We start from the raw sequence: 27,725 nt of genomic DNA, 5'->3' as shown, positions 1-27,725 counted from the left end.
TAATCTCGGCCCGTCCCTAGGTGCGGGGAGCCCAAACAGCGGGCAAAACTCCTTTGGGATGATTTTGCCCCCCTCTCTTTGCGGGCCCTCTCCCTCCTCTCGCACCCCGTGGGGCGCTGCCTGGGGGGCACCGGCAGCCAAGGGGGCGGCGGGCAGGTGCCGTGCCGAGCCGTGCCGTGCCGAGCCGAGCCGGGCGGAGGATCGGGTCCGGCCGCCGCTGCATTGCGGCTGGAGCCGGCGGCTCCCGGGGAGGGGCGGACGGCCGCGTGATGCCGCGGGGGGGCGGCTCCATGCCCGCGGAAGGCGGCGGGGGCGGCGGGGGGCACCGAGGGGCGCGGAGCCTCCGCTCCGCCCCGGGAGGGAGGGAGAGAGAGAGAAAGGGAGGGAGGCACCCGCCGCCCTGTCCCGGCCCCGGGAGCGGAGCGGTGAGTGCGGGCAGGGATGGGAATGAGAACAGGGATGGGGCGGGATGGGATATTGGGATGGGGATGGGGGGCAGCGGCGAGGTGCGGAGCCGCCTCTCACCTGCACCGTGCAGGGGCAGGGGGCCGGAAAGGGAAGGAGCCGGGAGTTGGCTCCGTATGGGATCAGCGCCGAGTGCTGCTGCTGGTGCTGCTGCTGCTGCTGCGAGTCGCGGCCCGTGATTTCTGTTCCGCGGAATTTGAAGTGACGATTTAAGCTTAAAGGCGGCCGCGGTTGCGCTCTCCGGGAGGGCGAAGTAAAAAAACAACGTGACGTGGAGCCACTTCTATAAACACCAAAGAATACGCTCGGCACAAGGAAACTGGCAAGAGGGTTTGCCAGGCTCTCCACAACCAAGCCTGCTTTTTAGGAGTGAAACTGTCAAGTTGCCTTGTTCAAGCAAATAGTTGTTGTCTGAAGGACGTGGGACAGCAATCTCATTTTTCAGATTACTCAGTGCGTGTCACAGGGCTGTAGTTGCCAGCAGAAATAGGGCCCAGGGCACTGCGCCTGGAGGAGCTGAGTGCTGCTACTTGCTTGGTCCGGGAGTGTTTTGTAACAGGCTCGGTGGGCTAGAAGTGTAGCAAGCAGGCATGTGGAAAGAGAGCAGCAGGGATGGGGACAGATGTGTTCCCTCCCCCCCCCCAGAGATTTCTTCAGGAGCACTCTTAAACAACCGGAAGGGAAGTAAAGAAAAAGGTAGGGTTAAAAAAAAAAAATCACTTTCATAGTTAATGCTGTTGGCATAAAGTTAGATTCCAGTTGATGGTGTTTTCTTTTAATAGCTCCGCTTAAGTGAAATGCAGATCTGTGGAATTAATGGAAACTGCAAGAAGGGTTCTGGGTTATGAATGCAGTTTTGTGGGTGGTAGGCACCATTTGATGTCGTTATGAGGTTGTGATAGGTAATTCTGAGTTAAAATTCTGTCACAGCTACAAATAGCAATTTATAAATCAGCACTAAGTTTGATGTAACTGTACCAGAGAAGTTTATTTTACTAGACTTTTGCACTTCATTAAAAAATGTCCACTTTTTAAAACTGATCGGGTCATCTCTTAATTGGTAGCATAAGGCATTAAAAATATTTGCTAGTTTTGTATAGGTCAGAAGACCTATTTTGTCATTTCCTAGTTTTACATGTCTTTTCTCAAAGATCCTGTTGAGATTTATTTATTTATTTATTTATTTTTTCCCTGACAGATCTCCTGAAGGGCACTTAGAAGACAGGGGGACAAATGTTATCAAAATTACTTGAGAATGACATGCTGTAATTTAATAGCAGAGGATTTTTGAAATACAAGATTTGATACTCTTTTGGCCATATTATTGACCTGATTTTTGGAATGACGTTTTGTGCTAAGGCCATTGGTATTATGATATTAGATGATTGCTTCTGACTTCTTTTATCAATATTTTTGTTTGCTTGTCTTTGTTAGACCTGTTCTGACTTGAGATTCAGCAGACCAGTAGAAAAATTTTTGTTTTTGTTATCTGCAGTTTTCAGAAGTTTCACTGATTTTATGGCTATACAGGTATAATGCAGTTGTTCTCATGAGATGGAACTTGACCTTGCTCAGATATATTGTCATTGGCTTGGATTGAGGATTAATATTGTAGATTACTTGTCTTTTTAAACTGAGGTATTTAGGGCATCTTTAGAAACTATCACTTTATTCCTCCTGTTTTGAAATGTGTTTTAGCAGAACGCACAACATATGTACAGCAGAAATCCCAGCTGTGTTTAGGCACTTGGATCCACATTTATCTTCCCACATTGTGTGTTTTATGATAAGAGGGAGAAGTGGAAAGCTGACAGAGTGATAATATTCTGACATAGTAATTCTATGGGCTATATATCATGTCAGTGTACCATATATTACAGCAGCCTTACACACTGTATGTGTCACAGCTGGCCATAGCAGTGGGGGAAGGGAACTATGATTGCATCAGTTAGCTCCTCCTTTAAATCCATGTGAGCAACAAAGTTTTTATTTGAATCCTGCTGAAAAAATAATGTGGAAAAAGGAGAAATCGATATTGAAAATTCCTTGCTTTTCACTCTTCGTAGTTCCTTTGGTAACTGCTCAATGTCAATTGGGTGAAATTCCTTGATGCTTACCTCTCCCTTACCACTTTAGATTCTAAAAGTGCAAGTCACTGCTTTATTGCACTTAATCCGTACTTAATCAAGCTATTCAAGTTGTACTCTGAATGTAATCAGAAAGAGAAAGCATTTTAATTTTAATCTTAACATCTATAGCATAGTCTACCTTCTCCAGCTGTATTTCACTTGCATAAGAAAACAGTATCTAGAAGATACTAGGGATATCTTGTGATTCTTTCCTTTAATAACATGAAAAAAAAATCTTGCTTCCTTTCTTCTCTCATCTGCTTGCTTTTACAAGTCAAAGTTTGAAAACAGGTTAAATTTGTGGTGAAGGAAATGAAGAAAAAGATGGGCTGGAATGCTAATATGCACAAGCATCACAGCTTTCAATATGCTATTCTGGATTGTTCTGATGTAAAAGTTACCCTTTCTTCCAGAAGTAAAATTATGCATGAGATAAGTATATTCAATATTTTCCCTAAGCTGTCGGCTTTACTTATCATAACCACACAGTGCCTGTCAGAACTGTGCCCTGTCCGCAGGCTACTACAGGCAAGGAGGATGCCTCAGTAATATCAGAGGTGATTTTCAACTTTTTTTCAACTTTTTTTCAATTTGCAGACCACTAAAAATTTTCCAGTGGAAGTATGGAGATTTCCATATTAATGTTTAACTTGTTGTCAGTGGGTCTTGCTTTCTTAACTATGTATAGTAGACCACTTGCAAGTCATTGGCATGTTACAAATTGAAACTTACTGTTGTAAAATTTTTACATCAAAATTTTGGATTCAAAATGAGAATCCATTTTAATATTCACATGGTTGACTTGTGGTTTGTGGATGTGTAGCAGCTTTCTTAAAATTTTTGGAAGAAAACCAAACCTCTCTTTGCAAAGTCATTTTTTTTTTTTTTTTATTAAAATGTTGATGTTCAAATTGGTGAAGTTGAGGCTTTGGAATGAATTTGTTTTGGAATTTGGAATGAATGGTGTAATAAATTGGCACACATATTCATAACGTATGTAAATTTTGTTCTGTAATGGAAATTTAGAGGGTGGTTTGGAAATAAAGGAATAATCACCTGAGCTGCTGATGTAATGGGAAATACAGTATTATGATGCCTTTGAAGAGAGAGTTTTGAAATATCTAATAAAATACAAATGTCATCTCACAAAACCTACAATGAGGCAAAATGTTGTGATCACACATGCTCAAGAAGAAATAAGTGAAATTGGACTAGGTGCCAAGAAGAGCTAACAGGATGGTCTGAAGTGAGCTTTCCTTGCCCTAGAGATATGGGAGATCCATTTTTTTTTATTTTTTTTTTTCTTCCAAGTGAGGTGAAAGCTATAGACACCATCTGTGGCTTAGGGAGAGGATAGATAGATGGGGAACAGAACCTGGTGATAAAAAACATTGTTGCACAAGAACAACTGAATATCTACTGCCCCTGAATAAAGTTTCCTACAGAAATTTACAAAATGTTTTCCTGTTAGAACAAGTGGATTCTGAAGCACTCAGTGGCAGCAGAGAGGGATAGAGAAGCACTACAGAAGTTTTGAGATAAAGTTTTTCTATTTTACAGAGGGAATTATATGTTTAGCAGCAGAATAGGCCCAGGGAAATTGTTGCATTTAACTTCTGTCAAAGCTTTAAATTTCATGGCATGTAATGTGCCAATCCAGTTCCCATTAAGTCTGTTTAAAATGCAGCTTCAGAAATCCTTTCTTCTTTTTTTTTTTGGCTCTTGCCAATATTTAACCCCCTCAAGTAATTTCTCCTCTTCTACATTAATTTAAGCTGCTTGTTTGTGCCTGAATAGGCTAAAGCCATATTGTATGCAGCCTAGCTCTATCTTCTTTTTCCCTTTGCCTTTCCTCCAGCAGCCCTCGAGTCAAGAGGGAGATGAATGTCTCCTGCTTTTTCACTCCTCACACTGTGCTTGAGATGGGCTCCCCCTCTTTGTGACCTGATGCGCTCTCATCAGTTCCTCCTGAAAATGCAAAATACTAAAAATGCTTTCCAATCAGAATTCTTTTATAAGATGAACATTAAAAAAATAGATAGTGTAGATGTTTTAAGACATTCTTCTCATCAATAGCAGTTAGTAAAGTGTTCCCAGTAGTTTGTGGAGCTGAACGCTGATATCTATAGAGAATTTTAAAAGGAAAGTCCAGACAAGCTTAGAAGAGTGTTAACGTGCATAACAAAATATCTTTTTTTTTCTTTTTTTTTTTTTTTTTTTTTTTGTGGCATGCTAGGATCTTCAGCAAAACTGATTGCATTTCAGGTTATAGCACAAGCTGTCAACATTTGGCTTTCAACTGTTCATTAGACATAGAATCATAGAATGGCTCAGGTTGGAAGGGACCTCAAAGATCACCCAGTTCTACCCTCACTGCCATGGGCAGGGACACCTTCCACCAGACCAGGTTGCCCAGAGCCCCATCCGGCCTGGCCTTGAACATGTCCAGGGATGGGGTATCCACAGCTTCCCTGGGCAACCTTTTCCACTGCTTCAGCACCCTCTGAGTGAAGAATTTCTTCCTTGTAGTATAAAACCATTACAGCCTGTCTACTGTTGCACTATGATTCCTGGGAGAGTCCCTCCCCGTCTTTCCTGTAGGCCCACGTTAAGGTGGGCCTAAGTTAAGTGGTTAAGGCCACTGTAAGGTCTCCCTGAAGCTGCCTTCTCTCCTGAACAACTCCGACTCTCTCACACTGTCTTCATAGGAGAGGTGCCCCAGCCCTCTGATCACCCTTGTGGCCCTCTGGCCTCACTCCAACAGGCCCACACCTTTCTTACGCTGGGGGCCCAGAGCTGAACACAGTGCTCCAGGTAGGGTCTCACGAGAGCAGAGCAGAAGGGGAGGGCCACCTCTCTTGACCTGCTGGCCTGCTTGACCTGCTTTTGGTGCAGCCCAGGATGGATCCATTTTTTATTGTTGTCTATTATGAACAGGTTGCCAAGGGAAGTGATGGAGTCACCATCCATAGGGGTGTTCAGGGAAAGGTTGGATTTGGTGCTTAGGGATATGGTTTAGTGGGTGACATTGATAGTAAGGTGGTGGTTGGACCAGATGACCTTGGAGGTCTTTTCCAACCCTTATGATTCAGATCATAAGCCAGATCTCTTCCTTTGTGTTTACTAATAACTTTTTTTCTGACTACTCCAATGTCTTTTGATATCTGTATCCCCAAAGCTGGAAAAATCAAAAGTTTAAACTTAAGTTTTTAAGCTAATACTTCTGTTGTGTCAAACTTCTAAGTATATAATGTGTATTAGTATTTTAAGTGTCTGTATTTAAAAATAAATGGTATTATATTGTTTTTTATTATATTAAGACTTCTGAATAGAAATTTCATGGAATGTTTAATATTAGTTTTGCCTAATAACATTTCAGCAAGGTTGTAGAATTATTTATTTAATTTAGGTTAAAGTGCCTGGGGGAGAGAATAAACACATGGTTATTGCCTCAAATAATTTACAATATGAGGTCTTTACTATGCAAAGTGTAAATTGTATTATCTATCTGAAATGCAAATGATTCTATTGAAATCTATAATATCATAAGGAGGAAAATTTACATTTTGTGTAAAAAAAAAATCAAAATAAGGAAGAATGACTTAAATGAAATCATTAGTTTGACTTGTAAAATCTATGAATGTAGCTTGTATTTCTCTCTCTCTCCCTCTCTTCTCTCTCCCCTTTGTGTTTTTATTATGTGGAAGTCTTGGTTTTGTTTCATTGAAACAGAATGAAAGTGATCAGGAGACTACCCAGAATAGGTCAGTAACAATTTTGTCATAATGTTAACCTTTATGTGTATATAGGTCTTATATTCCTATCTTGAGATTAGCCAGTATCATAAAAAAAGGTTGTCAGAAATATCTAGTTTTCAAAAATTAGATTTATATAAATACACTTCTGGGTGCTGTGATTCTTTGTTTAAAAATGTGCTGGTTGAAGTCTTTTTATTGAAAAAGTTTCTCTCCCTTTGCCTTCAGTGGGAACGAAAGTCTAACTGCAGTGTTTTAATCTCCTGCCACTCTTTGAGCTCAATGCTGTTACTGAACAGAGAAGATGTATTCTCCCATTGACTTTAATGTGTGTAAGATTGGATTCTAATAGTCCAATAGCTGTGTAATTTGGTGTTGTTCCTCCAATTAAATACAAAAAGATTAATCTCAGAATAATAGCAGATGGGTCAAGACATTTTGACAAATCCACTATAGTGACTGTGATTATGTGAATTATTGGTCACATGTAAATCTTCTTAAAGATGATGGATGGAAATCCCAGATAGAAATGGTGGTAACAATACACCTTTTGTGGTCTCTGAAATTAATTTAATAAATGTTTTGGAGACTGACTAATATACATGTAATGACTTTTTTGTTTAGGTCAATGTAAAGTCTAATATATCTTGGAGATTAGTATTGATCAGGGTAAAGCCAAAATCAATCTTGGATTTTGAGGGTCGTTACACTTGGAAATAGGATGCAATACAGAAGATATGCATATATTAGGTTGTGGAAGGCATATAGAATAATTATGGAAAAAGAAACTTTAAATTAGTTGTAGTATATAAAAATAAGTGGACAACCTGTTAAAAGATTAGTTACCTAAATAAGTAATCACTTAAACTTCTTACATCTTTTCTTAGTTTAGGGGTTGATATCCAACCTTCTTGTAGTCAGTATTAAAGTTCCCTTTTGCTTCAGCAGAGGAGGAATGTTGTTCTCCCTGTTTGAGTTCATGAGATGGTGGTGTTGAGGAAAAGGTTAGTCTATCTTTGTATAGAGATAATTTTTTGTAAATGGTAAATTTTTTTCTGTCTTGGCTGTCTTTCTTAGATGTTCTGGTCAAATTGAATCTGCACAGTTTGAGAAGTGCATGCTTAGAGAAGTGAAAGAGGTAAATTACAATACAATGTACCCTTCAAATATTTCATGGTAAGCATAATCAATTTCACTGAAGGTGAACTAGTGCTGTTTGCAAAATAAATGTTTGAATAGAAAAACTTTTATATTTTTTTTTTTAATCAGATGCTTTTTTTTTTTTCTTCCTGATATAATTTCTCTGGCCTGGGTACCATATCTAAAATTAACAGGCTGGAAATTTTAAAGGTCTTCAGTAAGAGTTTTCAATCAAAGTAATTCTTTCTGAAAATTTGACTTTATTGAAATGTATATTCTGTATAAAGTAAAATAGTTCAAAAAGTGTTGTGTTTTTTTCTTCTCTTTTCTTTTTTTTTTTTTTTTTCAAAGATTCCATTGCAGAAGAAATTTTATTTTCACCTCAGATTTTCAGAACATGTTAAGATAAATGAAGGTTGTACTATTTATCTTCTGCACAAAAGTCATCTTCTGGTGCAACTTCAGAGAGCTTCAGATAATGTTCTCCACAAGTAATTGATATAATTCCATTGATGGCAGATGATTTGATCTATCATCTAGCCTTATATAAATGTCTCAAAATCATAGTTATCTTGATAAGTTATGCATTTATATTTATAAATGTGTTTATATATATGTATATATATATAAATGTGTATATATATAATATATATAATATATATATTTTAATGATATATCTGACTGCAAAGGGAAATTTTGGATATTATCCCATCAATTTGAGGGACCTGAGGTCTTGTCCTTGAAAATGATAGCTTAATATGAAAATGCAACCTGTTGATATTAAAAATGATCTTAAGAGCTGCTCCACTAAAAGATATTTAGCTATTAATAAAGAGTTATATCACAGGTACAGTATTAGTTTGTATTCTGTAATAGTAAAGTGCAAAGGTTATAGTTAGAAATTCTCAGGCTAGGGAAGTCCATTTACCAGAGCAGCTGTTCTTATTAGAGGACTTTTCCTGAATTTCTTGTGAATTATCCTCAAAGTAAAACTGCAGTGTATGTATTAAGAAACTGTAATCTTGTTTGTACCTGAAATAACACTTTGAAGTGTATTAGCAGGAATTTTTAAAGAGAGAGGACTAATGCTTTCTTTTGCTGTACTAAAAGCAGCAAATTCAATACAGTTACTTTTGATTTAAGGAAGGATGAGGGAAAAAAATATCTGACAACTCTTTTTAATAATAAAATTGTTTAATAGTCAGAATTAACCTATTCTTGAAAATGCTTCAGAAAATATGACTTTTAGTGTAGAAATCTTCTTCTTGCTCAAACGTTTTGGATGAAATTTGCAAAACATTATTTTCCAATTAAATATCCTCTGAGATAGTATTTAGGTCAGTTTTACTGATTAGAAGAAATTTGTCCAAAACCATATCTAATGTTTCCCATTATTCTGTTTCAAATGCTTAAAAAGGAAGACGATAGAACTGATTTAGAGTAGTCATCCTTTAACTTTCCTGAAAGAATGAAGCTGTATGGCAGTTATATTTCTGGAGCGGAAGTGAAATCCAAGCAAAAATGGGAAAAAGAAGACAGTTTTAGAAGATTACTTAGACAGGTGCAAGGAAGATTATATTTTCCGGGTTTTGGTGTTTTATTATTTACGGATAGTGCATAAAGGTCAGAAAAAGTAGTAATTATTGTGCTCAACCTTGATATTAGCACTTGCTCACTGTGGGAATTATTAATAAAAATTAATTATTAATAAGACCCAGAAATCTATCTTGATCTTATCTATCTTGAGATGCCTAATCAGCCTTGAGATGCATATGGGTTTATCACAGCAACCTCTCCTTCAGAGTATGGAATTCCTATGAAAATGTACTTCATATGTGAGCCCTTTAATGAGAAAAGGTATTATCAAAAGTGATGCAGCCACCTGATTTTTCATATATTTTCTTTTAATTTTTGATTGTTCTGTTCAAAATGGGTCAGGCTTTCACTGCAAGCTGACTTTGAGAAACTTTGGAATCAGTATGAAACTTGACCTACATTTTTGAACTGGGACTTCAGAAATTGGGCTGACAAAAATCAAGCTCTTTAAACTTTTTTTCTGTGTATAGAAATGTTGTTTGGTCACTGGTTTATTCCCAGTCAAAAATCTGTGTATTAAATATGCATTTTATTTGTTAATTAATCGTATTCACTATATAAAATTATTTTTTATGCTTGTGTAAGAGCACGGGTTGCTCAAATTGCAACTAGGTAGGTCTCTAAAAAGATCATGTATGTCTAAAAATTAGTTTTCTTATATGTTTTGTTGCTTTTTGGTAATGGAATTTAGTGTTTTTGAAGTAAAACACTGTTTTGCTTTTTAAAACAGTAGGTTATTATATCACAAATACTTTGTTATAAAGCTTTTTTTTGTTGTTCTTTTTTTTTTTTTTTCTTCTCTGTCTAACCTTTTCCAGGCCTTTCATGATCCTCTAGTAAGCTTTTGTTTTTCTAAACTTGCTGCATAAAAGGATGGCATATCCTCAGTCTTTGCCATACAGCAGAATCTGTAATGGTTGAAGATGAGTGATACTTGAGATTTTTGGCACTGACGCTAGTATTTTGTTGTAATTTGATATTTTACACATTGACCTTGTCAGACTTAACGAGTTTTCTGTTAGCATGTACAAGGTTCACATAAAAGAAAAAAATAAGCATAGAAAGCATCCAGAGTACAGAAACTATTGGCATGATCTGATCCACCGACACCAAAGACAGTGGAAAGACTTTCATTGGTGTGGGTCTTCTTGAATGACTTTTATGTACTCTTTAGACCATTTCTAATCCATTAAATTGCACTACTTTCTAGGTGAACCTCTTCCAATGATCTGTGATTTTTGGTCTACAACAAAAGTAGCTTTGTTTGTCTAAGAAAAGTTTACTGGTTTTGTGATGCACGTTCCCCTGCCCCACCAGAGTTTTTAGGAACACTTGGGGTTATCACTTTTTTTGCTTGTGTTCTGATTTAGGAAAGAAGCTGGTCATGACTCGAAGAGAACTTCATAGTTCTTTGACATGCAAGTAGCAATTTTGGTGACCCAGATGCTTGGTCAACTTGCAAAATCATTAGAAGCAACCTTATTTGGCAAAAAGAGCAAATATTATACATAGTTCTGCTACAAATAACCTTACATTATGAATTTATGAAGAAGAGAAGGATTAATTATGGGAAACTGGAATTAAATGCCTCCCACATGAATCATAGAATCATAGAATGGCCTGGGTTGAAAAGGACCTTAAGGATCATCTAGTTTCAACCCCCCTGCTCTGGGCAGGGTTGCCAACCACTAGAGCAGGCTGCCTAGAGCCACATCCATTCTGGCCTTGAATGCAGTGGCTCCCATTGGAATGAGTGTATGCTCAAGACACAACTTGTCATAGAAGTGCTACTGATGAAACAAAGGCCATTTTCTATTACTATTTCTTCTACTTTTTGCTAAATAAAAAGTGCAGACAATGGAGACTAACAACACTTATTGTAATGATGTAAAAGTAAATTCAAGTTATTCAGATGAAGTAATTAGAATCCTTTTGTTGCTTAACTTTTTTTTTTTTTTTTAAATCTAAACTTTGCTATGTATAGTCTTGAAGTTAGTCCTATAAACAGTTGCCTAATGTAATGTCATTTTATACTCTGAACAACATCTTAAGCCTGGCAGCTAATTGCTGTTCAGTGCAACTAGTATAGGAAGAATGTCTTTGGATAAAATTGCTTTGTGATGCCTTTAGAAATTAACTTTTGTCATCTTTTTTGCTTGTTTCTCATGAACAAAGGAGACATTTTCTCTCAGAGATATAAATGGAAAGTATGATAATGAGTAGAAAATTCCTTCCCATGCTCTGGGTTACAGTACAAAGAAAAATTGAATTTCTGCTTTCAGACTTTATCAGCTGTTTGGAACAAATTCGGCTTAAGGTCACAGCTAAAACATTTATTTAACTAGTCTTGACGTAGAACTTTATATCTTAATAGGCTTCCAAAAGAAATTAATAATTCAGAAATATGTCTGTTACGAAATTATTTAAAAGACTGTTTTTAAGCTAATAAGCATTTGTTACCTATGTAATGTAATTTCTGAAGAAGAACGGTTCTCCAGTAGAAAATAATTTATGGCAAGTCTACAGTGAGTGAATAAATTGCCAGTCTTCAATATGTAAAACACATTCTTCTAGTTGCATGCTGTCATTTGTTCTTCTAACTACGTGTATCAGCTTATACACTTCCATATTTAAGCTTGGATTTGGACACTGAAGGATGTAAATACGTAGAAGGAGTTAGACTGCAGTTTGGTTTATCCAAAAATGTGCAGTGTGACCAAGTCCTGATAAATACTGCATATCATATAATTCAGGGGAAGTTCTTTGATGGCTTCATTGCAGTTAGAAAACTTTCCTCCTGAAGGTCATTTAGAAGATAGAAAAGTTCATCACATACTTTAAAGGAAGGAGCTCGGTTGTCATGTTGGATAGCAACATTAGCAAATGCTTCTGCAGGAATTAATATTGAAGACTTCAGGAGTTTTTTAGTGTATATTTTCTATTTTTTTCTTATAGTATAAGAAATAATATGGCAGCTGCCAGAAAAAGGGGACTATTTTATTTTCCTTTATTAGTTCAAAAACTATGTTAGTAACCTCTAAATCAGTCACTGGACACATGTTTTTTTGCAGTTCTTGATAAATTGCAAATAAGATTCCTTAGCTCTCAGTACCCTGAAAACTTAATGAAAAGAAAATGTTGTTGGTGCAAAGGAGTTTTTAATATGTTAGATATTTAATACTGACCGTTGCTAAGTCTTCTTATTTTTACATTAAAATTAAAAATACAGAATATACTAAAGTTATTAAAATGTAAAAACAAAATATTTTTCCAATTATTATTGATGGGGAATAGAAATGAAATTACATGAGTATTTCTATTGAATTAGATGAAAGTTCTCAGAAACTTTTCAACATTGATAAATAATTGATTCTTAGGAAAGATTATAAGAAACAGAGGTAGCACATAGTGATATTTTGCTTAGAGGTTACTATCGATTTCCAGTAGTCAGCAATTTGGTATTTTCAAAGTCCAGATTTTTGCTTGAGCATGATGTTTAATGACTTATGCTTTACTACTACTACAACCATCCATAATTGTTTTCTTGAGATCCTTCTGCAACATTGAGCATTCTGAATTACTATCATTATTGCTTCATCTGTCTTCCAGAAAGTTTTCATTGAATGCTATAGATTCTTCTGGTACAATGTCGATAACCTTGCATCATTGTGAAAATGATCTTTTTTTTTTTTTTTTTTTTCTCCTTAGCCTTTTTTTTCCTGTCTCTTAATCAGATATTATACCCATGTATCAATTATGATCTATAAATAAGCACACCTAAAATAATCCAGCAAAATAATTTATTTAAGAGACTTTTACGAGGAATAGTCAGAAAGGTTTCTGGAAATTCAATATCACTATCACAGCATTACCAGTTCTCAAGTTCTTTAAAGAATGCTAGTAAATGCTTATTCTGATTTTTCTCTACAGAATTCATACTGATGCTTCTTCAGTATAATGTCTATATTCATATGTAGAATAATGCCATTTTTGATTATATTTTCAACCAATTTGCCCATTTTGGAAGGCAGACTTAAGAACATGTTCCCTGTGTTCTCTTTGGGATCTTTTTTTTAAATTGTCATCGCATTTACTGTCTTCTGTCCTCCATTCCAGTGATATTTCTGATTTCAGAAATAAATATTTTCATATTTGGTCCTTCAGAGCTCTTGGATTAATGCTTTCTGGTCCTAATGATTTGTTGCTATCCACTTCCTTAACTTGTTCTAGAACCCTTTTTTTTTTTTTTTTTCCTGACTCTTCAGTTTGTAAAGTTTCTCAAGCTTATTGTACAAAGAAAAAGGGGAAAACAAACAACCCATGTCTAGACTGAAATCTCTGAGCTGTTTGCCATTACAGGGGACTCATTTCATTTTTTTTCCTATAGCTTTATTTTACTTGAGTACTTTTTTTTTTTTTTTTTTTCCTTGATTTCCTTGAGTCTCTGTTTTAAAATGTTGTCCAAAGTTGTTTTGGCCACTCTTCCTGTAGTTTAAACTTGCTGATTATTTTTGTGTTTGACAGGTTTTTGTGCTTGCCAAGATTGGGATGTCCTTTTGCTTTCTTTGTAACACTGACTTTTTTTTGGTTCTGTTAAACTTCTTGATAGATGATACACCAGTGCTGTATGGCTGTGACTAATTGTCTTTAGATACACCACCGTTGTCTTTTAAACTGACTATAAAGTTTTTTAGACTTTGTATATAGGTCTCCTATTTAAAGTTGTTAAAGATGGTATAGGTCAGTCTTACTAAGGTGATGTAGGTATTATTCTAGTTCTCAACTGTGGTGGATTTGTTCATCTTTTGTGATTATTTTGAATCACAATGTTATTACAGAATGGCCCTTTAGTAACAGTGGGTTTGAATAAAATCCCATGCAGTACTGAGCCCTGAATGAAGTGTTGTTTCTCCTATTTGCTGTGTTTTTAACAGGTGCTCCACTTTTATCCAATCTGATTATGGGGAGTGACAACTGCAGGGAGACACTATTACTGTTGCATTTTTCTGACTTTCTGCTTTTACATCCTCCCCACGTACCTTTTTTTTTTTAATTTTTTTTTCCAGCATGCCATTTGTTGATGAACAACGTAGCCCAAATACCACACTATTTTCAATTAAATGCATAAATTTTACTCTTTGCTTCAGCAGGATGGGACAATCATTCCTTATGAATAAGGAATAATTCTGTAAGTTTTTGGAAAAAGTTGCTGTGACTAAAGTTCTAAAAAGAAACATGCAATAGAAATCCAGTCTGCATAGCTGAGTAAAATTCATCCCTTTGTCTTTTGCCCTGGCTCTAGTTGCTCCTTCTGCACTTGCCATTGTATTTTGAGATTTATTCAAAAAAATATTAAATGTATTCTTTTTCTTGAAACAGCTTTCTGTGATATGAGAATTGCAGGTTGAGAAGCAGCACCTGTATGTGTGTGTTCATCACAGATGCAAACAGTGCCAGTAGAGCTTTTTGTTCATAAGCCAGTGGTTCAGTGAGAGTGTTGGCATGATCCACGGGAATCTGAGTGTGTCCTTTGCGAACCCTTAGCTGGGGGCAGAGGGAACTTTCTGTCATTCATGTCCTGAATGTCCGAAAATACTGCCCTTAGCCCATGATGGGTAAGGACATTCCTGTTTATTTATTTATTTATTTATTTATTTTATTTTTATTTTTTTTGTTTAGTGGTAAAGTGCAACAAAGAGCCTCTGTGTGCTAAGTACACTTCAGGAAAGGATTTAGCTGTGTCTGAACAACAGAATTAAGAAATACTGGACTTTGGAAACAAACCAGGAAGGACTGAAGCAATTTTTTATTTTTTATTTTTTTTCAGCTGAGAGGGTGCATTAACAGAATAAAAAAAATAAAAGGATAACAACGGTCTCTATTTAAGTAAGCTAGAAGAGTTTTTAAAATGTGTTTGAATTCTGGATGTCAGTTTAATAGTTTTTAGCATTGCTCAAGCCTGCACTGCAGTGCTTCCATCAGGAAGCTGTTGCAGATGAGAAGAAGGTTTCAGGTGCTTTATTTTTTATTTTTTAAATTAATATTATTTATTGTTAACTTTTTTTTTTTTTTTTTTTTTTTTTTTTTTAAGATATGCTTGGTCAATACCCAGTATTTATTTACTGTGGCCTCCTGTGTAATACTGATTATAATTAAAATTGAACTAGAATACATCTGCCTTTGATTTTAAAAAGAATAAACAGGAAAGCATTGGTTGGGCTCATTTAAGTAATTGTGCTTTGTTTTCATACTGAGAAAAGTTGCTTCTTGTTAGGAGAAGAACCAAATGTTTGCATGTTTCCTGAAATAGTCCCCTTTACTGGATGTAAGTGCTTTTTTTCCTAATGAGTTCCAATACAAACAGTGATGGCAAGACAGTCTGAAGATTTTTACTAACAGTAAGAATACACATTCATATAATCTTTGCTTGATTTAATGTTGCCTACCAGCAATAAGGACTTGGGCATCTTGGTTTTTTGTCTGCTAATTGGCTTTTGTCAGGGCTGCACAGGATTAAACACTTCTCTTATAGGAAATGTGAGAGTCAAAAGCCTGAGGGCATGAGGCTGGTGGCATTTCTTCTGTTGGCCTCAGAAGGAGCTAAGACGGAACCAGAAATGTTGCACTGTCCTCCTTGTGGATGCTGTTTTCTCCATGGCTCCATGTCTAAATGCACAATTACTGGGAAAAGGAGAAAAGTTCATGTGAGCTTTTGTTTTTCTTTTAGTCCTGGAATCCTGTTTGTGTGCAAATGCTTTTTACTTAGTAACATTAGAAATAATTAAAATAATTAAGGTGGAGAAATGAAGGAGCCTTTTATTGTTTCTCATGTGAGAGAGAACTTGAAAATAAAACTATGATTAATGATTTAGTATTAAATCACATTGAACTGTGGCTGTAGGAGAAGGGAGGTTCTGACATTTTAATTCCCAAGATTAAAAAAAGAATAAAAGAACAGTTTATTTCATGGTTGGACAGTTTTCTGTGAGAGATGGTGGTTTTCCTGTGTTGTATACTAACTCCACTGAAATGGGTTTTAATTTCTCTGTACTTGGGTTTGGTTTAGACTTGTAAAAATGAACACATTGCTTGTAGTTATAATGTGGCATATCCTTAAAGATCCCGTGTGGCCCTTTGTGAATGAGATTAACATCCTGCCTCTGCTTTCAGCCGACCAGAAGTTGTACAGAAAGTGCTGAGCATTTATTAAACTCTAGGGGAGACCTGAGCTATTTTCCATCTTCCATCAGTAGGCTGTTCTTGCTACAGGTTTCCCTCTGGCTTGAATACAAAACAGGGTAAGAAATGCTAAACTTCAATCCTCTTCAGGCGTTTTATCATCTCATATGATCATCTGACTTCCAGTTAAGTACTCTGTGGAAAGTTTGCCAAGTCAGCTCGTTCTTGGCATCTTGCAGAAGCTGGTGTTGACTTGCTGTTCCTTCTTCAGCCTTATGATCCAACACCTCTGCTGTGAAAAACACTTCCCTTTCTTGGTTGTTCTTCATTATACCTTTTGATTTTAGCATTGTTTTTTGATCCTGCAGCTACCTGAGGTGGGATTTTGCTTCCATTTAATTGGCAGCCCTCATACCCCAGGCCTTGGTGCATGGGGAGTCAGCTCCCTCCTGGCCTCTTGTCTCAGCCCTCGGCACTGCGCATTGCATCTCAGTCTGCTGGCATGGACCATGTCCCTCTGAGGGTCCCATCAGCAGTGCTGTGCTGGGGGTGGTTTTTCAGGATAAAATCGATTTAATTTGCTTTAAAATTGCCATAAGGAGAAGCATGCCATGAAGTCCCTCTTCCTGGGAGTAATTTGCAACAGGCAAAATCTGTCACAGAGCATTAGTTGAACACAGTCATGCTGTGTTGCTAAGAAAAGAGCAAGTGAAACTAAAATGTTTTGAAAACAGTTTATCTCAAAAATAAATCTGTTAGCATTTCTCTCAATTATTCTGTACACAGTGTGTACTATTATGAACACAGGATCTTTTATGAATTAGGCTGCTGTGGTCAATGCTCTGAATCCTAAGATCTCAGGCCTCTGACTCTCTTGCCCCTATAGTAAGTGGTTTCGATGTTGTATGAAATATTGTCTTTCAATGGGAAGCAAGGAGCAAATAAACTCTTAGCATTTTGAGAGCCACCATATATTAACCCAATGGATTTAATGTATGAGAATGATTTCACTGACCCTGATAAAGATACAGACCTTGCTGAGCCCTTAAAGTTATCTTTAGTGATATGATCAATCTTAATATTTGGTGGTGGTTATGCAAATGTAGGAATCAATAATTGAAAAAAAAAAAAAGTACTGTTTACCTGTATCCATCTCCATGGGATCTAATGACTTAAACTAGATTTGGTATGAGATAATTTATTTGTATGAGCTCTCTGTTGGTCCTCTTTGTGCTTCCAAAATATATGCTAACTGCTGCCAACAGCCAGATGGCCCTTAGTCTCCTCCTAGAATCCAAGTTCAAGTTCTCTGTTCTGGAATCTGGTCTTTATATGTCTTTATGAAGAGCACTATATGTTTTCTGGATCTGAAGGCGTAAAATATTACTTCAAGTAATTGTTATTTAATAACCTATTTTTTATTTTGAGTAAATAGAATGTCATTGTCACAGCAAAACACTAATATGCCATTCTAATTCCTTAAAATACAAGAGAAATAGCTTTTGAACATTTCTGTCTTCTGTCTTGAAAACAACATCAAAGGACACCAAATTTTTAACTCTGAATTAATTGCTTGATAACTTAGATGTTCCTTTCAATACACTTACAAGAGTATCATAGTAGCATATGAGTTTCTGAAAAGTGCTTTCATGACCAAACTAGCCAGGATAGTTTCAACCATAGCCTTAACAATTACTGTTTATTTTGTCTAATAAAGCGTGACCCTAAAAATTGTATTTAATTTGCATTATTAAGTGTAAATTCATCTATGATTTAATTTATCTTTTTCTTGAGTCTAACTTTTAATAAATCGAGTTCTGGTAGAAACTGGAATATTGAAGTAGCATAACAGTGAATTATTGCAGAATCTGCTCTACAAATTCATTCTGAGTTGATTAAAGCAGACAGCTCGCAACCCTTAAATCAGCATGATCAGAGAAGTGATTTTCATTACTGTGAAATGTTACAGCAATACAAATGTTTCATTTAGAAAATAGATTAGCTCATCTTAGTGGAGGTGAATAAAAGGGGTGATTTGTGTGTGCTCTGTTCAAAATCTTTTGGACATTATCATTATATTATTGACAAAATTGAGGATTGTTGGAACTATTTAAGATTATTTTGTGTTCTTTTCTCTCAGATAGGATGGCAGTATATTTTATTTTTTTAACCAGGAAAATGGAAATTGGATACTATAACTGAACATCAATGCAAGTAGTGCAAGCCCAGTCTAATCTTACAGAAAACATATTTTAGTGTTTTCTTTCCGGGTCAAATAATAGTAAAAAAAAACAAAAAAAAACAAAAAAAAAAAACAAAAAAAAAAAAAAACAAAAAAAAAACACACACACAAAAAAAAAAAACAGTTATAAAATAAGTCCAATCACTCAGTGAAAAAACTTATATCTTATCAAGAGTAAATTTTATTAAGTAAACTTCTCCTTTAAGGCAAGTAATAGCAACATCTTTCAAAACATGAATGTAAAAAGTTACTAAGTATTTAAATATTTAGTCATTGCATCATTTGGAAGGAAAATATCAATAAGCATGGGTTAAAAGGGGTGATGAAGACAGTTATTGCTGTAAATAAAGCAAATAGGAAGTAGTCATATTAGTTTATACCATTTGCTTGCTTGTCAATTAAGTCCTATGGGTAATTGCTTTTGTCTCCACACTTCTCAGGTGATATTGTTTCCTTCTGAATGACAGTCATTTGTCCTTCTTCAGGTGTTGGCATGCTTTCATCACTTCTCTGTTGTAAATTGTACTCTGCCAATACACCTCTGTTAATAAAGGAGCTAGTTGCATCTGGACAGCCTTAACTATCTAACCTAATTTCTTCAGCTCCTCATTAACCTAGAGTGCCAGGATCACTTTGAACCTTGTTCACGTGGGCATTCATGTCCCAGGGTTAAGATGCTAGTTCTCATATGGAGAGCATTCACTTGATGGTGAGTACAGCTCCAGGTGCACCCAGGAAACAACGAGCTGGCAAGTGTTTGTTGGTGTCACCATGGAGATAATGTTTATATCTCTGGATTGACAGAAAACTGCTGGATAACCTTTGCTAACAATCATTAATAGCCAACACTTTGCACAACACAAATAGAGGACAATTTATATTTCATAAAGCCAGAATATTTACCATAGTAAAAATTGACAATTGGCTGCTTCGTTCCTTGACAGAGTTGTGGGAATGAACAGAGTTACAAATGTTGATTGGTTTGTTCATACCCAAGTAATGAATGGTGATGAGTGGTAAAGAAGTAAGAAATATTGTAAATAAAAGAAATCTGATGAGACAAAATAAAAGATATGTACCAGTACTGAGAGTTTGGTGAAGTACTGAACAGAAGTTAAATTCTTTCCAAGGCTTACAAAGAGTTCAAGGACTTTCCAAGACCTCTGAATCCTCCTCTACCACTGTCAGCCAGTAAACCATAGTATGTTTTCCCTACAGGTCACAAAACAGAAAAAAAATATGTTCTAAGTTTTTTCCAGATTATGATATTCTAAAGCTTAGTGTTTTGTTTACTATGATATGGTGTTATTATATGATATGATTTATTATATTATTATAATATATGATTATAATTATTATGTTATATGATATTTTATTTACTAGGATATGCTCACTCCTGAATGAGTGTGACTGGAATTCAGCTTGGTACATGTTTTAAGGGAAAATTTTGTCTTACAAGTCCTCCTTTTAAGTATTTTTTTCCTACTCTTCTTCAATAGCAACGCAATTTTGATATATATCTGAAATTGGGAAGTATAAATTACATTTTAGTGTTTGTCAATACACTGACAAACACTGCTGAATTGTGTTTTTGCTGAAATTCCATTTGCTGTCTATGGAGAATCATTTTTTGCATAATAAATAAGTGTAGAAACTGTCGTTCAGCTTCCAAAAATGTTTAATTTGAATCTTTAAAAATGGGCCACAGCAAATGAATTTAATTAGGGCATGCTGTCCCAGAAAAACTCCTGCTTGACTTTGAAGATCTGGAACAAAAGTTGTCATTAGAAGGCAGCTGCCTACAGGAGGGAAGAGACTGTATTTTTTTTTTTTTTCTAAATTGCTGGGTTTTATTTTTATTTTAAAGAGTACGTATGCATGTCAGTTGAAATTATAGCATGTTTCAGCACAATAAGTAATATTTTGTTAAACTTACTGATTAAAATTGGGCAATCGTTGAGTGAGGTGCTAGCAGCATTGAATTCATAAGTATTAGTAATATCATAATATCATGTGTAAATTTTTAATACTTGCTCTACCATCCTCTACCTCCCTTCCCCACACCCCACCCCACCCAATTTTATGTTTTCATAGTATAGTAAAGGAAAAATATCAGATTACACAAAAGCTTTCCTGAACTTTTTTTAATCAGAGAAAGTCTTGGGGCTTCTTCAGTGCCTTAAATGTAGTATAGGCATACACTTATCAATATGTATATGCTATCTAATGATAAATACTGGTTTTGGTTATATTCTTGTTTCAGATGACTAATGGATAACAGCAAGACTGCTGTTGGGTGTAACTCATTGGAGTTTATTAAAATCCACTACAATCTATGCTGTAGCAGTGGAGTGTTTTTTTTTTCAACATAGAAGCAACAAACCAGGCATGTCCAATTGAAGCGAAGTGCTCTTAGACCTTGTTAGATATAATCTAATACATAGCATTTCTCTTGTTTTACCGTTTAAACTTAATTGTTTTTGAAAAATGCGCATTTCATTGTGCAAATAGCTAGACAGTTAGCTGACCAATTGCCCAAGCAAATATAAGATTAAAATCCATATTAGAGCAATGATAGTAATGAAAGGATCATGCTAATTTATAGTCTAAGAGAATGGTTGATCGAATGCTTACCCAGCTCCTGGTCCTAATTTACATTTATCACAGAGTGAGACTAAATTTTATTTTTCTATATTTGTTACTGTTAAAATAGAAGCAGAAATATGTTGTGGAACATTTCAATCAGAACATAAATAATAGTATAACATTTATTCAATTGATTGAGTTTTTATCGTTGAGAATTTATCTCAACATATACAATATATAGTGAGCAAAGTACATGAGCCTATTTTATTTCTTAGCTAGAAAAGTGTTATTTCCTAACCAATGTTTCTTATTTAAGCATATGTAGTAGAGCTGAAAATATTAGCCAAATAAGTGTAAGCTTTAGAGCTGAATTTCTGTGTGTATCTGTGCAGTTTTGTTAGTATGTCCTTGCATCACTTCTGTAGTCACTCTGCCATAATCCACATGGGCAGAAGTGATTGCACATGTTTTGCTCTGAACCTTTTTTCATCTGTGAAGCAAGACTGAAGTAATGTTGAGGAGTATTGAGATTTCTGCAGATGCACAGGGCATTTAATCACCTTTGGGGTTGTGGAGGGTGACTGTGCCATTTTCCCTATGAGTTTCTGACAGCACAGCATATCAGAGAGATGTAGGGGTGTGTCACAGGTTGCAAAGAAACTCACATGGCTGTAATTTGGGCCTGAGTTTACATATTCTCTACTCCTTATTATCTATCTGCCATAATGATTCTTTAATAATTCAGTACGAAAACTATGTATTGCCCACTGTGCCCAAATATGATTCCTGAAAAGCTGAAATGTTTTCTAAAACCAGGGAATTGCATGGGCTGTTTAGTAGGGAGAAAAAAAAAAAGACATCCGTTAGTGCTAGAAGAGGTGTCCTCAAGTCAAGGTTTCACATTCTGCATTTCAAAATTCAGAAAACAAAGCCTTCCTCTGCAGTGGGCTAAAGCCCTGGCTGGCCCCTGGAGGAGAGAGGCAACATCTTACACTCATGAGCTGAAGTGTAAGGAAGGTTGGAGATGCTGACCAGGGCAGAGACCAGCAGGAAATCTGGAAAGCGGGACTTACTGCTTCTCCCGCAGCACGGTGGCAAGGTGAGAGGCTCTTGTTTCCAAGGAGATGAAAAACTGAAGAGAAACTACAGTCTCCCTCTCTTGGTTGTCTCTTGATAAGGCAACAAAGCTTTGTTGTTGCTTGGGAGTTGGGGTGCGGAACACAGCCTTCTTACGCCTTGAGATTTTCTGCTTGCTCCTAAAAATAGTTTTCTGCATTCATGGGCTATGATCGGAGCAGCAGTGTAAACTACTGCTAGTTTTAATCTCTTTCAGAACCCTGTCAAATAGGCTTTGAGAGACTGTATATCATGTATCAAAGAGCTTTTCTCAAAAGTGATACTTAAACTTTAATGGCAAGTTGCACACTATGAACTGGGCTTCTAAAATGAATCACAAAAGATTGGAGTAAGCCTCAGAGGGAATTTCTACAGGAGATAGTCCAGACGTCCAAATGGGTAGATTATTTTATCCTTTTAGTACTATTCAATACTTACATTCAGTTAAAACCATATAATTAGATTCCTGCTTATAGTCTGTTTTTCTCCATAAAAAGGCAATAATGTGTCTTGACTTTTATTTTATTGCAGTCTGGCTTATTTCATAGAATGCAGCTAAACTTCAGTGGAAACTGAGATGGCTTAAAATGGTTTGAAGCTTGCTTTTATTAAGAAGGTAGTAATATTTCACTGGAAATGCCTAATACCACGAGAGTGAGATCAAAGTGCAAAATGAATTATCCAGCTGTAATTTAAGATTAAACATTTATAGCTTTTACACAAAGACTGTTTCAGTGGATATTTGTAATAGAAAGACTGCTGACAGTTTGAAAATTTAAATGCATGTAGACCTTTCAAAGACCTTTCTGCAGTGGTATATAGTTACAATGGCAGTTCATAAAAATCATCCCAGGTTTGAATTTTGGTACTTGTGTTTTTGCTACACCCTTAAAGACAGTGTAAATTGCAAAAGCTGTGCAGGACCTGCCTGGTCAAAGCAGCTGGAAGTGCTTGGAGGGGCTGCAGCCACGAAGCTGCCAGTGTTGGGAGGCAGCTTCTTACTTGGGCTTATGGCACTGAGACACAGCCACAATTTTCTGAAAGCTCATGTAGATTACGCTGTACCTGCTAGAAAATGTTCTCATGCTAAAGCTGTGTTACTATCAATTTTGCCCTACAATAACATGTATTTTATTTCATTACTGTTTAAATAGATTCAGTAGGAGTGTGTTAGTTATATAGCAGTTTTCTTTCAGTCTGTTATGAAAAAAAAATCTGCAACTTGCATCAAACTCCAAGTTTCAGTATTTTTTGCTATATTTAATTTGATATTAAATACTTATATTTATTCTTTATATAACACTTTCTGTATCTTTCATATTTATCATGACTTCAAAATCAGTAACACTATACTCCAACTACTATGGCATTCAGTAGGATTTGGTCCTATTTGGGCTTCACATGTAAGGTAGCTCTTGGAGAAATCTTAGATATCTTACATTGTGGATTTACTTCATGAGGGATCCTAACCGTGACCAAAATCATAAGATTGTTCCGTGGTAAATTAATTTCTTAATTGTTACAGATGCATAAAATAGATTTTTTCCCCATTCTATCCAACTTCATAGTAGTCAGGAATTATGACCTTTCAAAAATCTCAATGTAATATCCTTTTAAAAAGGGATGCAGTGTCATGTTGAAGCATTTGTATATTTTCTGTCATGCACAAGACTGATGAGAGACCGATAATTTGTCAAGTAGTTTGATTTAGAAATTTAAATTTCCAAATTGTACCATGCAGTTTATAAAAGCAGAAGACTCATCTCTAATTGGACAGAAAAGTATTGCATAGCATGAAAAAGTTGATGGAAGTATTCAGATTTATTTTTATTTATTTTTATTTTTTTTTAGCTGTTGTAATTAGATGAAGACATAAGAATATTTCTCCAAACTGATAATTCAAATATTCAATTCATTAGAGTCAATCTGTATTCTCAAACCTTTTTGCTCAAAGTTTTAAACCAAATAAAAACATCTTGATTGCAAAGTTCATATCTCTGTTTTCATATTAATACCAAGTGGTACCAATGATCAGTATACTGCACAAGTACCACACACAAAGCTTAGCTATGTTTTCCAGTGTCACAGGATGTGTCCATCTCCTGTGTTCAAGTTGCCATAGATCAAATTATCTCATGAAGGTCATGTTACTGGTGTCCTGAGTTTTGGCTTTGGCATCTTCTGTTAGTGTTTTGATCTTTCATCCTGCTGAGTGCAATTGTGAAAGGCTGTTTTCATTGATCTCAATTCTGATTGCAGTAGTGCTTTGTACTAGCATTACATGCCTACAAGTTAATGTGTTGTGCTTAGATACTTGAGACAAGAGCTGGCTTCTCTTTCTCAGGGACTAATTTCATATTTAAAAAGATGTTTTCTCATTTCCTAAATGTTTCAGAACAGCAAGTTTAGTTTAACATTTCTGCAGATACCTGTTCTGAGTCTGGATTGAGCTATTTGTGGAAGACACCATTATAAACAGAACTGGAATGGTTAAGGTTTCCAGAGTCCAAGGCAGAAATTTGAAACCAGTTTTGTGATGCTGACTGATAAGCTTCTGTAACTTCTGTACAGAGATCTGGTTTATATTTTAGCACAACTTGTTTCATGTTGCTGACACCTGCATCAATAATATCGCCAAATAATAGTAATTACTTGTATGTATATAATCAAGGTAATTTGAAATTAAGCCTTCCAAAGGAAACACTAAATACATAGAACAAGACAGTCAGGCTGTTAGCTCAATTTTTGTTTAATTTAGAGTAATGTTATCATTTTAAGTGTTCATTAAAGGTATTGGCTGTACAGCATTACATTCAGCCCTGTTTTGTGCTCACTGGATCAATGAGTGACTTAATTATTACATACTGTTCAGTAGATACCCTTTTTGGGTGTTTAGCAAGTTACCTGGTACCAGCTGAGAAATATTGGGTTTTCATTAAGGCAAGAAGCTTTGCCGGTTTGAAGAGAATAGTGCGCTCATTAGAGTGACTAAAACCAAAATAAGCAAGGATAAAATGTTTTATGATTCTTATGCTGACAAGGGTTTTGTGTGTGTATTTCTTACATCCCTATTCTATGCCTCACCATCACAAAACTCAAGTGAAGATGAAAAGTTTGTGTGCAGCTTTGAGCTAGTAATGAATTTGTGAATTGTGATGCTGCTTGGTCGTGTGATAAACAGACCACCTCTGATGCATATTTTGCTGGATGTAACTCAGGAATAACTTGACAAAGATTATTTTACTTGGCATGATTGTTCAACAAGTCCTCAGTACTTTTTAAATTATTGTTTAGTCTATTCAGTGGTGCTGGAGCAGTATCCATGCCTGCTCCAGCCATCCATCCATGTGTGACCATGGATGTAGTTGCAGGAAGCCACTTGATCCAGGCTGGGGTAATGTGGCAGCAAGAGGCTTCATCTGGCAACACTGAACAAGGACCAAGGCACTGGTGACTGTCAAAAGCCATGTTATCGCCTCTCAGCTGTTCCCAGCTGCAATTGTCCTGGCAACCTTCCTCAAATGTACAACAGTAGTGCCATTGATCTCAGCAGCCATGGGCTTCCTCTGGTTTCATCATGCTGGGCCCAAGCCATCTGTTCCTGGACCCAGTCCTTGCTCTGGGTCCCCCTGCCCCTCGATTGGACTGCCATGGATCCACACACATGAACACATTTCTGAATTGAAAGTATTGGTTATCTGTGTTGCCTTTCCTTCCCTGAATGTCAGATAACATGGTTATGTGCATGTTGTATTAAGCCCTAAATAATCAGAAGGAACTGCATTATGTGGCTAGACTTGGTAGTTATTCCTTCCTTGATCAACATTATGGGAGCATGGTAGAATTTAATTCAGTACACTGTATGTAGTGAAACATGTGCCACTGGTACAGTAACTCAAAGAAAGATTGTTACTTGGTTGTCATCACTTGACTGAATAATGGTAAGAAAGTTGATTTGGAATTAAAATAAATTTAAATATTTAATTAAGAAATAAACATTGTACCTTAAAATAATGTAGCATTTTGTGTAAATGGACTGTTTGCGTTTGCGAAGGTACGTAGTCTGTTTTGTGTAGTATAAAGTTTTAAGTAAAGCCTATGTTGTTGTGTTATTTTTTTTTTTTTTAAAGTAAATTATGATATTGTATACTTTTACAATTAAAATCTGATTTTAGATGCATATGATGACTTTGTCTTCACTAACGATTCCAGTTAATGGAGAAGTAATACAAGGATACAGTTGTGCTCTAGGGTATTTGAAAATTGCCTGGAGTTTTCTGTGTAACTCAAGGCATTTTGACAAAAGAAGTCTAGGGCTGTGCTAATTCCTGTGACAAATTAATACCATATTTCTATATTACATTTCACAAGACGGAATTTACTGTTTCTGTCTTTTAGATTATTTGCATGAATGCAAGATTCCTATCTTATAAGAGATTAATGAATTGTTATCTGTAAATAAAATTTATTTTCCATTATCTCTGAACTATTTGTGGAAACATGATGTGTGTCACTTTATGGTGTTAGAAATTACTAGTATAGGAGTTAAGAATAGAAATTACAGTTATTCATGTGAAATAAAAGAAAAAGTAGATAAAAGCCCAAAATTCTGTCCTGGCATTTAAGTTAATGTTTTCATTTGAAGTTCCATTTCACCACAAAATTATTGTACAGTCCTGTTTAAGTCCACATTGGCTAGTAGTTTTTGTTTTCTCTGATTATAGCAAACTTCAAATAATTGTTTTTTTTTTCAGAGTGGTTTTGGGAGCTATTTACCTCTCCTACATCTCACATTTACTTCAAGCCGTATGTTAATAGCTAAAGCCCTAATTTTTAATGGAGGTAGATTCCTCTAGGGTGCAAGCCAGAGTTATATATCTCAGTTAGCAGTGCGAATAACCTCCATGAGCCAAACTGTACATCTGGGGTTGTTCAGTCAGCTTCAGTGCACTCAGCAGGATTGCATGGATGCAGTAGAGATCAGAAATTGTTTAGTATGCTCTGTTAGCATATATTCTTTTATTGAGAATAATAGTCTAATATTATTCACTCCTTTCCTAAAATCACGAAGGTGTGTGATGAAAATTATCATTGTTTTATTCTTTTTTTAATGTGTGGTGAATTGTTTTAAAGGCCTTTGTATGCCCAACAACAACAACAAAATCTCTTGCTAGGAGAATTTGTTTTGGTGAGTATGTTAATTCTGTAGCCACAGTTAAGACTGTGTGCTCATATTAATCAGTTAATTCTTGAAAGGAGTTCCAGTAAAGTAAATAATCTAGGCTGAATATGTGAGCAATATTAGGTATGCACCATAATAGAAGCAAATTGCTGTGGGCTAAATTTGGTAAAATGGGACAATAAGCATTACTAAACCTTCCCTAGGGAGGGAAAATGACGACCTTTGGCCTGAATTTACACTCTGACAAAATAAAAAATACATTCTAATTCTTTGCATTTTAAGTTGATGTTGGTTGGAACCTCTATTGCTGGAATTGGAAGTTAAAGAAACTAAAA

At 35.9% G+C, this 27,725-nt stretch overlaps 1 protein-coding gene across 1 annotated transcript in view; it reads left to right on the top strand.

Moving 5' to 3' along the window:
* Positions 1 to 292: 292 nt before the first annotated feature.
* The window catches only part of THSD7A (thrombospondin type 1 domain containing 7A), a 281,816-nt gene continuing 254,383 nt past the window's right edge, over positions 293 to 27,725 (top strand). Inside the window, exon 1 of the mRNA XM_068674047.1 lies at positions 293 to 425. The gene's annotated coding sequence lies outside the window, so the exon portion shown is untranslated. The remainder of the gene's footprint in view (positions 426 to 27,725) is intronic.

The sequence above is a fragment of the Anas acuta genome, chromosome 2, assembly GCF_963932015.1.
Source record: "Anas acuta chromosome 2, bAnaAcu1.1, whole genome shotgun sequence".
In the NCBI taxonomy this organism is placed as follows: domain Eukaryota; kingdom Metazoa; phylum Chordata; class Aves; order Anseriformes; family Anatidae; genus Anas; species Anas acuta.
Note: the sequence above shows the minus strand (reverse complement) of the source record. Positions and strands in the feature narration are given on the sequence as shown.